The sequence below is a fragment of the Grus americana genome, chromosome 4, assembly GCF_028858705.1.
Source record: "Grus americana isolate bGruAme1 chromosome 4, bGruAme1.mat, whole genome shotgun sequence".
NCBI lineage: Eukaryota > Metazoa > Chordata > Aves > Gruiformes > Gruidae > Grus > Grus americana.
This window is the reverse complement of record NC_072855.1, coordinates 15,286,336-15,299,606: the sequence shown is the minus strand read 5'-3', so window position 1 is coordinate 15,299,606 and position 13,271 is coordinate 15,286,336. Positions and strand designations below refer to the sequence as shown.

The 13,271-nt window shown below is 39.1% G+C and overlaps 1 long non-coding RNA gene across 1 annotated transcript in view; it reads right to left on the bottom strand.

The window, feature by feature from the left end:
* Nucleotides 1-223: 223 nt before the first annotated feature.
* Nucleotides 224-13,271, bottom strand: part of LOC129206268 (uncharacterized) — a 51,540-nt gene continuing 38,492 nt past the window's right edge. Inside the window, exons 2-3 of the long non-coding RNA XR_008577076.1 lie at nucleotides 3,241-3,909; nucleotides 224-2,953 (exon numbers count right to left, since the gene is read on the bottom strand). This is a non-coding gene — a long non-coding RNA (uncharacterized LOC129206268). The remainder of the gene's footprint in view (nucleotides 2,954-3,240; nucleotides 3,910-13,271) is intronic.

The window sequence follows — 13,271 nt, the reverse complement described above, 5'->3', positions numbered from 1 at the left end:
AAAGCCAGCTGCTGCATTACAGGGCAAATAAGTATTGTTCAACATCTTTAGAAAGGTGCTTGGGATATTCTTTATGTTGCTGGCCATGAAATTCACTTTTGCACAAGATAAAATGAGTGAAAAGGAAAGTAAAAACACTGTTTATAAAATTCCTAGAGGAATATGTTGTGTGACAAAACAGACAAACTAGCACAACTTCTTCAAGAAAAATCAAGGATTTTTATTTAGTCAACTTCATAATGACATTTTTTAAATGACAATGGTGGTAAATAATGGACATATTTTAGTCTTATTTCTAGGTTCTATGTGTAATTACAGCCAGCACAAAGCATTTTGTTTCATAAAAATCATTCCGTTTTCATTGATGAATAGAGCCATGCAATATAATACCTCACTTGAAGAACACAGTGGAAATTATTTCAGAAAAGATAGTGCCATTAAATTCATCAGCTGTACAGCCCACAGTGAAAAGTAGGGCTTCAGACCCCTCCTCCTCCTCAGACTCACTTGTGCCTCTGGAAAAAATACTTGAGGCTAAATTCAATAAGGACTTGAAAGATTTTGGCCACAAGGCCAGGTCCCTGGCCCAGGTGAAGTGTTGAACCCACCGTAAGGTACGTAGGCTCTGAACCGCCGGTTTGCATCCAGGAGCCTAGCATAACCAACGGCTATAGCGGTCAATAGGAAAAGACAGGCATGGGACACAAAAATGGGAACGGTTTTACTATGTTTTCTAAGTACGATATACACTCTAGACTGATCTGAAAAATATGGCATGCTGAGAAAGTAAAACTAATAAATACTGAGAACAGAACATGCAGCCTGAACTGCCAGCTCTTTCCAGAGCCTGACTGCTCTCATAAGTCCAATCAAAAGGTCAGAATCTGCCTTTTAAGACAACAACAGCTATTTTTTTCCTCTTTTAAAGTGCAGGTAGCACTTAAAAATGTATGCAGAAAAGAATCTCCCCACTTCTTTATTTCTTTGCTTTTTTTTTTTTTTAAATTGTCTACTAGCTGGTACACTCCTCCAAGAAGTAGGAAAACCTTAGCTTTAACGAGTAACAAACAGCACCAGTCTGTAGAGTGGAGCTATTCCTCTCTTCCTCCTGCAACAGCACCACTGTTTGCCACTGTACACTGCACCAGGAGAAGACAGACCCAAGGAGAGCACACAGCTCTAGTACGGTACTTAGGGTCCTCACCTAGGAGATGGGTCCTAGATTTCTCTCTCATTGTGAACTTTCCATACGAGATGACTAAGCAGATGTGGGTGTGAGAACAGAGCCCAGACTTCCTTCTCTGAAAAGAATTTCCTAACTTCTAGTACACAACCAAGCTTCCCCTTGCACTCTCTCCTCCTGACCTCCCAAATCTGTTATTCCTTCCTGCACAATGATGACACAACTCCACCAGAAAGACAGGGCAGGTTCCCTCTCCTTTCCCACACTCTGATACTAGCCTCGGAAGCAAACGCTCTCTGAAAAGGTGGGTGCTGTGGACTTGGGCAGGGCCAAGGCTGAGAAGGAAGATGTCAGCTCTAGACCTTTCCCTGGGTGAACTGCTTCATATATTAAATTGAGTGGTGCTGCTATGGTGGCTGGAAGCTTTAAAAAAAAAAAAAGCAAGCAGCCCAAAACCTTCCATTGTGGTGGTGGTTAGGGATCAGCTCCTGGCACATATCAGGTATGCTCAGAGCACACTCATCAGAGTGTCAGGAATGCATTGGCCTTCAGTGAAACAAGTCAGGTAACTACTGGAATTTCCCATCAAATAAGGAGTCATACAGCTAGAAAAGCTACATGGCAGCCAGCCAGTTTGCTTGCTTAATCACCATGTTGGAATTTGACATTGACATTCAATTCCTGTTCTAGATGCCTCAGGCCTTTTTGAATGCAGTGGCTTTGTGATATTTTAGCATGACTGAAGATTCAGGAGATGTTTCTGAAGACTTTTCTCCGTCAACTCACCTATGAATGAAACTCCAGCTATATGGGCTGAGGAATTATTAGAAAGCTGGATACTTCAGCAGCAGCAGACTATTCCCCTAAGCCACCTCCTAAACTCAAATATATCTGAATTTTTCCTGATTGGAAGGGGCTTAGTCAGCAGCTTAGAGAAACATTAATTACAGACATTTAGACTTTCATATGAGCAAAAGTGAGGCACAAGAAGACCTTTTAATCAAGAGGACTTAATAAGAAGGAAGATGGCAAACAGGGTACACAGCAAATGATTGACAATGAGCAGACTGGATATTCATCATACAACCAGACATACGTCCTTGCAAGAAGAGTTCAAAGGAAATAGAGAAAAATACTTTCAAGGGGCTTTGTATAATAAACACATGTATCTAAAAAGAAAACAGCAATCATTCTTCCCTAAGATAAAAAAATAAAATAAAATAATAGAACCTAAGATACTTGCATTTCCTGATTCTTTTCTCTGTTGGTTTCCATCTACACTAGAAGAGGTGGTTTTGCAGGTAGGAAATTCACTATTATTGAATTCTTCCAGGGACCGCAGCAACTTCTTAGGAAATTACAGGTCACATCTGGACTCACATTAATTACAGAGCTAGTCCATTAAAAAGTTCATATGTCATCTGTTATTTTCCAGAATTGCCTAATGCCATTTTAAACAACTGTAATTGCTAGTGGCTTATCAGTATAAATTTTTTTTTTTTTTTAATAAGACCTAAGGCGTGAAGAAGAACTTCAATGAAAACAAGAACAACATTTAAAACAGTTAATCTAAACATCCAGAAAGGACATAAAGATATTTTGAAAAGTTCTGATAAGAATGAAAATGTTTTGCTTCCTGCACCAATGAATTCTGGAACGTTTCTGCATGTGTAGTGTAGAAGTATAAGTTTTGTAGAGACTTCAGTTTTTGCCTTGGGTTCATCTGCTCCAGTCAGGCATATAATATTCATATCTTGCAAAAAGGTTTTCCTGGTCAATGACAAAAGAAGAAGGAGGAGGAAGAGGTTAAAAAAAAAAAAAAAAAAAAAAAGACTTGGTTGGATTTTGGAAATTTAAAGCTTCATTAACAGTGTTAAATTCTACTAAATATTGTTTATCTTTGTTTCTTCTTTACATTATAATATAATGAAAACTACTTATAACTTAGTAGTTCAAAGTCAATTTAGAGTGTTCAAAGGGGAAATAGAAGGTTTTACATATATATATATATATTTTAAATTAGTTTTCAGTTCTAGCCATGGATGATGGATACCCACCTGTAAATGCAAATCTTGTTTTAGGATGACAAGTTGGTATTGGAATCAAGAACATATATATTTGATTATCTGGTCAATGAACAAGTTTAGGGATGCACTAGAAAACTTCTGCTTTAAATTGCAGATAGACTGGCATGATTTTGCCTGTGCTAATACTTTCTGATTTAATATCTGCATCTTCATATGAGGATCAACTGGACAGTGTTCATTTTAACCTTAGCATTTTGACCTTCATCTACTTCAAGGTGGATAACCACCTGCTAAAAATCTCTTGTTCTCTGTAGATGTCTGCAGTCCTCCAAATGGTAAGGAAGAGCTGTGATGCTGTAATGTCTGTGATGCTGGCAGCACTTCTTTTTTTGCTTGGTATTTAGAGTCAATAGAGTCAGTCTTCCCATAGGAGGCAAGATGGACTTGTTCTACCAGTCCTGCAGCAAGGCAGGTCCATAATATGAATGTTTTAATGACAAATCTGATTCCCAGTCCACATGTTCACTCATGCATCGTTCACCTTTACCTCTTTCCTTCTGAGATGGAATCTTCTTTCTAGACCATTTCAAAGTCCCTTCTCTATGAGATGAGATTTTCTAGCACTGAGGTTCCCTCAGATTTTTTCAGGAAGATGTCATCTTTTCAACAGCAGTACTCCAACTGAAGACACATTTTTTTCTAAAATATAAACAAATAAATAAAACTTCTCACTTAAGCAATGTCACTACCTAAATTTCAAACACTCTTAAACTTGAGATGAAGGTTTAGGGTAAAGTAAGTCAGGAATTCATAAGAAAAACAAAGCATACATATCACTCTGATTGTAAATGCAGCTTTGCCTTACTACTGAAAAACAAAGGAAGGCAGATCACACACTGGAGACTGGAGCAGAGTTTTCTGAGGAAAAGAGTAAAATGCGCTAAGATTTTATGAGTACAAGATGGTATAAAGTCTGGCAACTAGATGTAATAAAAGATGACAAGACAGCAGATCTAGATGAATAATATCCCATCATTATGAAGTAAGTAGCAGGGGAAGCAGGAAAGCCTTTGGCAAATCTTACGGATAGCTCATCGCAGACAGAGGAAGCACAAAAGGAATGGTGGATGTTCAAAAGAGTTCAAAAGTTTAAGAAGGATCAAAAGAATAAGTATGATTCCAACTGTCAACTGGATGCTGAAAGCACTCATGTGGGATGAATACTACATAATATTTACAAATGTATTATTTGGCAAAGGATGGTTTGTGTCTCTGACTTAGAGAGTATCATGTTGGAGCAGCCTACTCGAACTTAAACCAAAATAGCAAACTAGTGAATGGCGAGACAAAGATGACAGAGATTCACTGGAAAATCTTTTTCTTAGAAATTTTAAAACTTTTCTGCAAAGGATTATTTTAGTGTGATAGGAAAACATATTGAAGCAAATTAAGCTCGACATGACCTGGCAATGTGCACTTGCAGCCCAGAAAGCCAACCGTGTCCTGGGCTGCATCAAAAGAAGTGTGACCAGCAGGGCGAGCGAGGTGATTCTGCCCCTCTACTCTGCTCTTGTGACACCCCACCTGGAGTACTGCATCCAGCTCTGGGGGCCCCAACATAAGAAAGACATGGAGCTCTTGGAGCAAGTCTGGAGGAGGGCCACAAAGGTGATAAGAGGGCTGGAGCACCTCTCCTGTGAAGACAGGCTGAGAGAGTTGGGGTCGTTCAGCCTGGAGAAGAGAAGGCTCCAGGGAGACCTTATAGCAGCCTTCCAGTACCTGAAGGGGCCTACAGGAAAGCTGGTGAGGGACTGTTTACAAGGGCATGGAGTGATAGGACAAGGGGGAATGGCCTTAAGATAAAGGAGGGTAGATTTAGATTAGATATTAGGAAAAAATTCTTTACTGTGAGGGTGGTGAGGCACTGGAAGAGGTTACCCAGAGAAGCTGTGGATGCCCCCTCCCTGGAAGTGTTCAAGGCCAGGCTGGATGGGGCTTTGGGCAACCTGGTCTAGTGGAGGGTGTCCCTGCTCATGGCAGGGGGGTTGGAAGTAGATGACCTTGAAGGTCCCTTCCAACCCAAACCATTCTATGATTCTATGATTCTATGAAATTAGAAAATGGAAAAAGCAGAGAGAATTAATTTTGTTTAACAATAGAAATGGCTTACACTCCAACTATAGAGAAACTCATTCTGCTCAGCCAGAGGTTTTTTGAGCTATTTTCAGCTAAATGCTATATATACACATTTTAAATCATTATTTTTGTTATGATGCAAAATTGAAGGGATATATAAAAGCCAGTGCAAGAGAAGACACATTAAAAATAACTAAAGATTAAGAATTCATAACAAAAGGGACACCTACATCATTCAGAGAAGAAAAATGGAATTTAGTGGGACTGCTGATAACTGCAGTTTTACATATAATCTAAAACTGAACACAATGGAAAACACTTTGAAAAAGATCTAAGGGTGAAACACATGAGTGTGGTGGGCTGACCCTTGCTGGATACCAGATGCCCACCAAAGCTGCTCTATCACTCTCCTCCCTCAGGACAGGGGAGAGAAAATATAACGAAAGGCTTGTGGGTCAAGATAAGGACAGGGAGAGATCGTTCACTAATTACCATCACAGGCAAAACAGACTCAACTTGGGGAAATTAATTTATTACCAAACTAATCAGAGTAGGATAATGAAAAATAAAACTAAATCTTAAAACACCTTCCCTTCACCCCTCCCTTCTTCCCAGGCTCAACTTCTCTCCCGATTTCTTTACCTCCCCCCCCCAGCAGCACAGGGGGACGGGGAATGGGGGTTGTGGTCAGTTCATCACATGGTGTCTCTGCTGCTTCTTCGTCCTCAGGGGGAGGACTCCTCACACTCTGCCCCTGCTCCAGCCTGGGGTCCCTCCCACAGGGGACAGTCCTCCATGAACTTCTCCAACATGAGCCCTTCTCATGACCTGCAGTTCGGAATTGCAGATATGACTCAAAACTTTTCAATTTGTCAGAGATGTGCCAATATTAAGAGAAAAATCATCCTTTTTCTATTTTCCTGTACAACTAACAGTAGTGCTCAGTCTCATATTGTCATACACATAAAATGACTCAAATGCTACCAATCTGTAGGTGTGCAAAGAGAGAAGGAGTGTACAGAAGACATTCATTCAGGCAGATAGGTTCTTTTAATGCTCATAGCTATGTAAAGCAGAAACCTAATCCAAATCTCAGTGGTATCTGGACGAACATAATTTCAAAAGCAGTAATACACCAGTATTAATAGTTTCTTCTTGCAGAAAACCTAGATATTGGGTAATACTACTAGCATATATGCTCACTCAGGTCATGAGGGACAGTAAAGTTTGCATTAAGCATCTCTGACTACTCAGCAAAATGTATCACATTTAAATTCTTTGAAACATGAACTGTCTTTCCCTGTGTCTTGGTTGGCTCCAGAACTATTTCTTTCATAGTTACTTCCTCATATAAAAATTGGGCAGTTCATTAAATTTGATACCACAATTTACATCTCTAGACCTCATTTTGTTCTCACTCCCCTTCCTTCCTGAAACCTTCCAATGGGTTAAACTAACTTTTCCCCACAACTCAATACTGAAAGCAGAAACTTCTGGTAGATAATCTCTCTTTTTTTTTTTTTTTTTTTTTTTTGTGAAGTGTGTATAAGTACAGATTGTTAGCTCCGCACAGGATTCATACACTGTTGTATGCAACTTCCTAGCACGAAGAAACCTGTAAGACCCTCTTCAACACTTCCCTCACATTGCGATCCTTTGGGCTAATAGCATCCAAGGATCTTTCCTCCACAGCTATTGCTTTACTCCTGGCCTTTGCAGTCTTTACAACTCACTTTGCTTTCTTGTACCTAGTTTTGTACAAAGCTAAACCAGGCCTCTACTTCTGATATATGTCAGGGCATCTCACTAGTTGACAATAAATTACATCTCTTGCTCACCTATATAAACACGTCTCCTAATCAACTCGATCTCCTAAGCTTTATTTCCAACATCTTTCAAAAAATTTCAATTATTTCTTATCATGTCAAAATCAGTACAAAATCAAACAGATCTTTTGACTCTCCTACAATTTTCATAGGAAAAACGCAGGATTTTCCTCATTCTCCACTCTCAACTCTGGATGCTCCCATTAAATAGTATAATGTTCCATATATTGATACAACCACCTGGAGAGGTCTGATGTGCTGCAGATACAAGCTCTGTACCTTCAATATGAGAAGACAATTTAAGTGGAGGCACAGAATTATGACTTGAAAAATCACAAGTTGGAAATATTGCCTTACTGCTCACTCCCTCCTGCTCCTACAAGTATAGGAGCCTGGAGTAATCACCGGAATGTGGTTCTGAATGCTGATCAGTTCCCAGTTAAAGAAAATCATTTTTGTAGTGATAAGACTTATCGTAATTTAAGTCTTCAGTAGCTAGGGGCCTGTCTTCAAAGCAGTCAGATAAGGGGTGGGACTTAGTTAGTAAATTTAAAATCTTAGAAATGATCTGCTTGTTTCAAACAGAATGAAACCTGAATGCTTAGACATTCACTCAGATCTGCAAGGAAAGCTTTCTTGTGCTGGCTCTGCCATTTTGCTTTAGGAAAACAGCTTTTGGGGAGGCCTTTGTAGCAGTATAGAGAGTTTCTCATATGATGAGCCTGAAGAGGAAATGATAATTTGCACAAAACCACACCCTTAACTGAAAAACTTCCTAACTCAAAAGGTAAGCCTTACAATCACTGTATTGTGCTGTGTAAAGTTGAGACTCACAAATGACATCCAGTTTTAATTGGCTGCACTGGAATGAATATTAGTACAAATACAGCAAATGCAAAAGCTATCTGGATAGGTCAGATAAAATCTCTTATGCCGTTCTTTTCATTGCTGATGTTCTTGACAATTTGTGTGATCAGAGATGATTCTTGCTACTGAAGTGAGACTGGATTCTACAGCCCAAACATCCCCTTACGTCCAGTCTTGCTCACCACACCAAATGTCATAGCACTTGAAAGTGTTAAATATCTGTTCAAATATCTCACAGCACGTCTAGTTCTTCTTCCAGACACTGCCAAATCATTCAATATGCAAATAAGGGCAATTGTCTCAGTGGTAGGTCAAATACTAAAAAAAAATCTTTTGACAATGGTAAATCAACAAGGTGAATGAAATCTTAATAAAAATACAGATAATATACATATATGGAAACATCAAACAAAAAAGCAAAACTCATTAACAGCCAGTAGGCAAAATTTTGTGATGTGAACATAAGAAAAGAAATGTGTGCTCCAAAGAAAGAAAATAGAAAACATTTACTGTGACTCTGGGGAAGGAGATCACCAAACCACTCACGAGAAAACAACCTGAAGTCATTCCAGGCTGCAGATGATCCAACACAGGAAGGCAGAAAAACCTTCCAGTCTATCGTCTCACACTTCTTTAAACTTACCCTGAGACAAAGTAAGGTTAGGAGATAAAGTCCAAGTTGAGATTTGAGGGAGTCATGCTCTAATTCTGGCTTTGTTTCTGCATCATTTCATTGGCTTCAGCTCACATCTCTGTGTCTTCACTAAAAGAAAGGCATTGAGTACCTGCTGATTAAAAGTGTTTTAAAAAAACACAGTATCATTCTGTTAACTGAAACCTTTGCCTCACATGTATCTTGCAGTTTCCCTTGACTGACAGCTTCTTTGCTCTCAGCTGCCAGGAAATGTTGACCTCTCTCATTGTAGCACACCCATTCTCCTGAGGACACTCAGCCTGATGTGAGCCAGTCGAGTGCCTGCCAGCCCCCTTCCCTTGCAGCTCGCAGAGTGAAGATACTGCTCAAACATTCAATATTGCATGAAAACAAGTGCACAAGTCATGATGCAGCCAATTCCACACAGGGAAAAAAAGGCACAGTTTGGGAGGGGCCCTCCCAGCAATAACATTCAGAGGTTGTTAGTAACATGCCTTGGGTTGAAAACACAGGATTCCTTGCATTATTAAAGAGACCAGATACTTCTAAGCAGCAAGATGGGTGCAGAAAAGCAGTATGGACTATACCTTACTGATACCTGCTTGGAAAAAGCATCTTCATTCCATTGGAGTCTAACTTTTTTCCTCATAATTATTTTCCTGATAATCCTTCATCAGTAGCCTGGCAAATGAATATGGAAGTTTAGCATCTCACTTTCAGTTTCATAATAGGTTTGTCCACCAAGGTGCACAGAGAGGAAAAAGCAAAGTAAGTAGTGGTTCTTTGGCTCCACTCTCCCCCATTCAAAGGCAGGTGGCAATGCATCTAAAAAAGGGCAGAAATTGCAAATGTCGTAACCCTCAGTTTTTAAGGAAGGTAAATCCTCATTCTGTTAGTGTTGTTGACTTTCAAAATTAATTGTGGACTTCAAATGCTGAGCCAGATAGCTAGTTTTCACTGGCTTTTACATGCTATTTTAGTAGCCCTTCTGGATCTAAAATGCGCAGTTCTGAAATTTTTATTCTTGTGAGTAACCTTTACCCCTCAGCCCCAAGGCATTCATTTAATGAAACTGAACACCTGACTGAGACCATCTATGCCGGCCAGCTATGCAGAATTAAGTCTAAGCAAATTTTGTTACCCAGATAATAAAGCCTGACTTCCTTCTGTGTTCAGAAGTCAAATTGCTCCTAACTCCAGCCTCATTCAGCCAGTACTTTACTCAAAAGCTCACTTAATTTTAGATAAAGACATGCTGGTAGTCTATTGGCTGAGTCTGATACTTTCCTGTTTCCTGCTTCAGTTTCATATACATCTCTTCTTCTAAAACAGTACCCTGCCAAATCCTTTCAACCATATGTTCCTTGAGTATTTCTTTACTTTAGGAAGTAACAGATGCCTGCCCTGGGGGGAAAAATCAATTTATTTCTGTTACTTGGTTCCAGTAAAGCAGCAGAGTTATTTTGCTTTAAGGAAAGGGCAACCAAGCCTGAAAGGACACTTATTTTACCTTTAAGAAATATTACATAAGTGGTTTGTACTGAATAATTTATGAATTTATACTGAAGACTTATTCAAAATAGCTCAAACTGTACATTCATCATAACCTTTTCCTTCAGCTTTCCACTAATTAATGCTTCTGAAAATTCCTAATTTTAAGTTTCAGGAAACATCCATGTTTGGAAAAGTATCTCATTTTATGTTTGCAATGAAATATACATGAACCATTTTATGAATTTTAATGAATCTTTATTAACTTTGGTCAGTTAACATTATTCATTAACAATTTATAAACACTTCAACCTAGCCCTATTATGCAGCATTATGAACTCTTATGAGATCATTTGATACAAAACAAGCATGATAACAATTTTGAAATAGGGAACAAAAAAAAAAATCCATAGACTGTCTGCTAGTTCAAAAGCTTCTGCATATGCCAATAACACACTTTTCTCAAATTAAACTTTCAACAGGCTCATAGATATTATTTGAATGAGTTTGCAATGATCTAGTCATGTCTAACTGCAGACCCTAGACAGCGATACTGTCTCTATCTGGAAACAATCCCATCTCAGAGTTATTGAATTCACCTAAACCAGACCCACTGTAAGTGCAATCTGGGATTATGGTTCAATTATGTTCATTCGTTCATTTTGGAAAAAGTAATTTTCTGCATATCACTTAATGACCTTGGATTTTTCTTGGTAAAACTGAGTTGGGATTTGCCTTCTAAAAGTACCTCTTGCTAAAGGAGTGAAAAAAAAAAAAGAGCAATTGTTCTTCTTTTACATTAGGTTTGCATAGAGGTCACAGGCACAACCCATTCAGCCTTTGGAAGCTCTTTGGATTTCTGATAACCCAGCTGTATCCGTGTCCCTTATGCTCTTGTTATAGTTACCTGCTCAACACCTGCAGGAGTCAAACATGACTGGTTCTGTTCTAGAGAAGCTCTTTAAGGTCACTCATAAAGCAGGTACACATGCTACGGATATAAACCAAATTTTCTTACAACCTAAGCATGAAACACCCGAGCTGCTAGACTGCCTTTCCCCAGAGAGGAAAGGGCTGGCCTGTCACAGGCATCCATGCTGGAAAGTTGTCTTGAGCATGAATAAACACGGCTCTGGAGATGGGAGCTCTGTCTCAGCCTCCAAGCGCTCTCATTACACTCTAGCTAACTTTACTCTCAGCATTTGGGATTTTGTGAGCGCCACTACTAGGTGTCTAATTAACATGAGGCATACTAGGCCTGTGAGTCGCCCTGCACCCCTGAGTCAGCACAAAACACATGCCTTACCGGGTTTCTACCTGCACGTTCCTCTCCCAGTTCAGTGGGTGACACTGCAGCAGAGGGAGTTGAACCCAAATGCCCAGTTGCCTGGGCTCAACCACTGACCCTTCTGCAGGCCAGAAAAGTGTGTACCGAACAGGAGCAGCGCTGCCTATGAAATCTGTCACAGCAAGAAATTTCACCAAACACTTTTTATTGTCACAGGAAAGAGAAATTGGGAGAAAGTGGCATTGTGCTGATAAGAGCATATGAAGTATATAAGAAAATACAATTTGTTGAGGATGCAGGTAGATGAAAAACATCCCCATTGACAGAATGAGTTCTGTGGGCACATTTTACTTTTTGTCAGGCCTCTCAATCTGTTTGATCAATAAAGTGCACGTTTTAAACCACTCCAATCCTTTCTATACTCAACATCTTAAAATAAATTCATTGGTGTTTTCCATAGACAACACACCACAATTCACTCTCCTGTGCCTAATCCATCCACAAAATGCATTTTGTCAAACTATTCAATCCTCTCCCTTGAATGAAGCACATTCCATCAAACCAAGCCATCTGCTCTTACGACAGAATGAATTCTGTCTAACGTGATAAGCAGTGTATGAAGAGAGGCATTTAATCTAACATGTATGTTTAACAAAAGGGAAGACTCCTTATTTGGCAAGACATATCTTATATTCTTTATGAATTTTAAAATACTGCGCCAGTGTAAATGGATGGATGAATTGTACATAGCTTGTGAACAGAACAACTGTTATTTACAAAATATTTCTAAAACCTCTCTTTAGAAAATTCAAGAACAGGAAGGGGTGATATTAACTAAATCCATCCTTTGTAAACTTGAATGAAACTACTGAAAAATTGATCTGGTTCATACTCTTAAAAGGTTTGTAGTGATTAACTGTTACAGAGGCAGCTGTGTAGAGGCAGCTACAGCAACAACTGTGGTACTATACTGAGAATTCCTTAAAATATGCTTCTTGCATTCAGGCTTGTTATTATTGGGTAATGAAAATCTCTTTATTCCCTCCCAGAAACTAAACTCAATTCTTTTCAAAAAGAACAAACATTAAAGATGACCTTAAAGACACACATTAACATTCCTGACATCTGTTCCGGTAGTCTGTTTTTGCTATATGCCAGGGATATTTCATGGATTGAAATGAACACTGAAATTGTAACTGATGTGTCATTTGTACTCTCCTCCTTCTGCCATGTGAATCACTCTTACCAAAGCTTTTCTATATGAAAAGTCTGGACAGGAGATACATGTACATGTACAGCTTGGGTTAAAAGTTCTAGCAGCATGGGTTTGATCTGGCTGTATTAATTCACCATGACCATCACAAGTTACCCTAGAGTACATAAAATGTTTATCCAAACACTGTGTGATTTGCCTCATGGTACACGTCACATTCTACATTACCCTAACTATTTCAAGTGTTATCATTTAGGCTGAACTTTTTTTTTTTTAAATGTTTTTGTGAAACAGCTACTTATACTTGCCCAAAAATATAAAAGCAACTGGACTCCCCTATAGAACCAAAGAGATGAAGGGAATGTAACCTTTACCAGAGCAGAGGTTCATATGTGGGCTTAGAGAGGACTCACTAAAAGCTCTGTTTGGTGATAAAAACTTAACACCTCAGAAAGTAAAAGAAGACAAACAACTGGAATGCTGAGAGGGAAGGAGCAGAAAATCAAGTCTGATTGAATACTGGAAAATGACCTTGAGAAAATCTGTGAGGGAATTTCTGAGCTGAGCAGTATCTGAAAAGGAGCT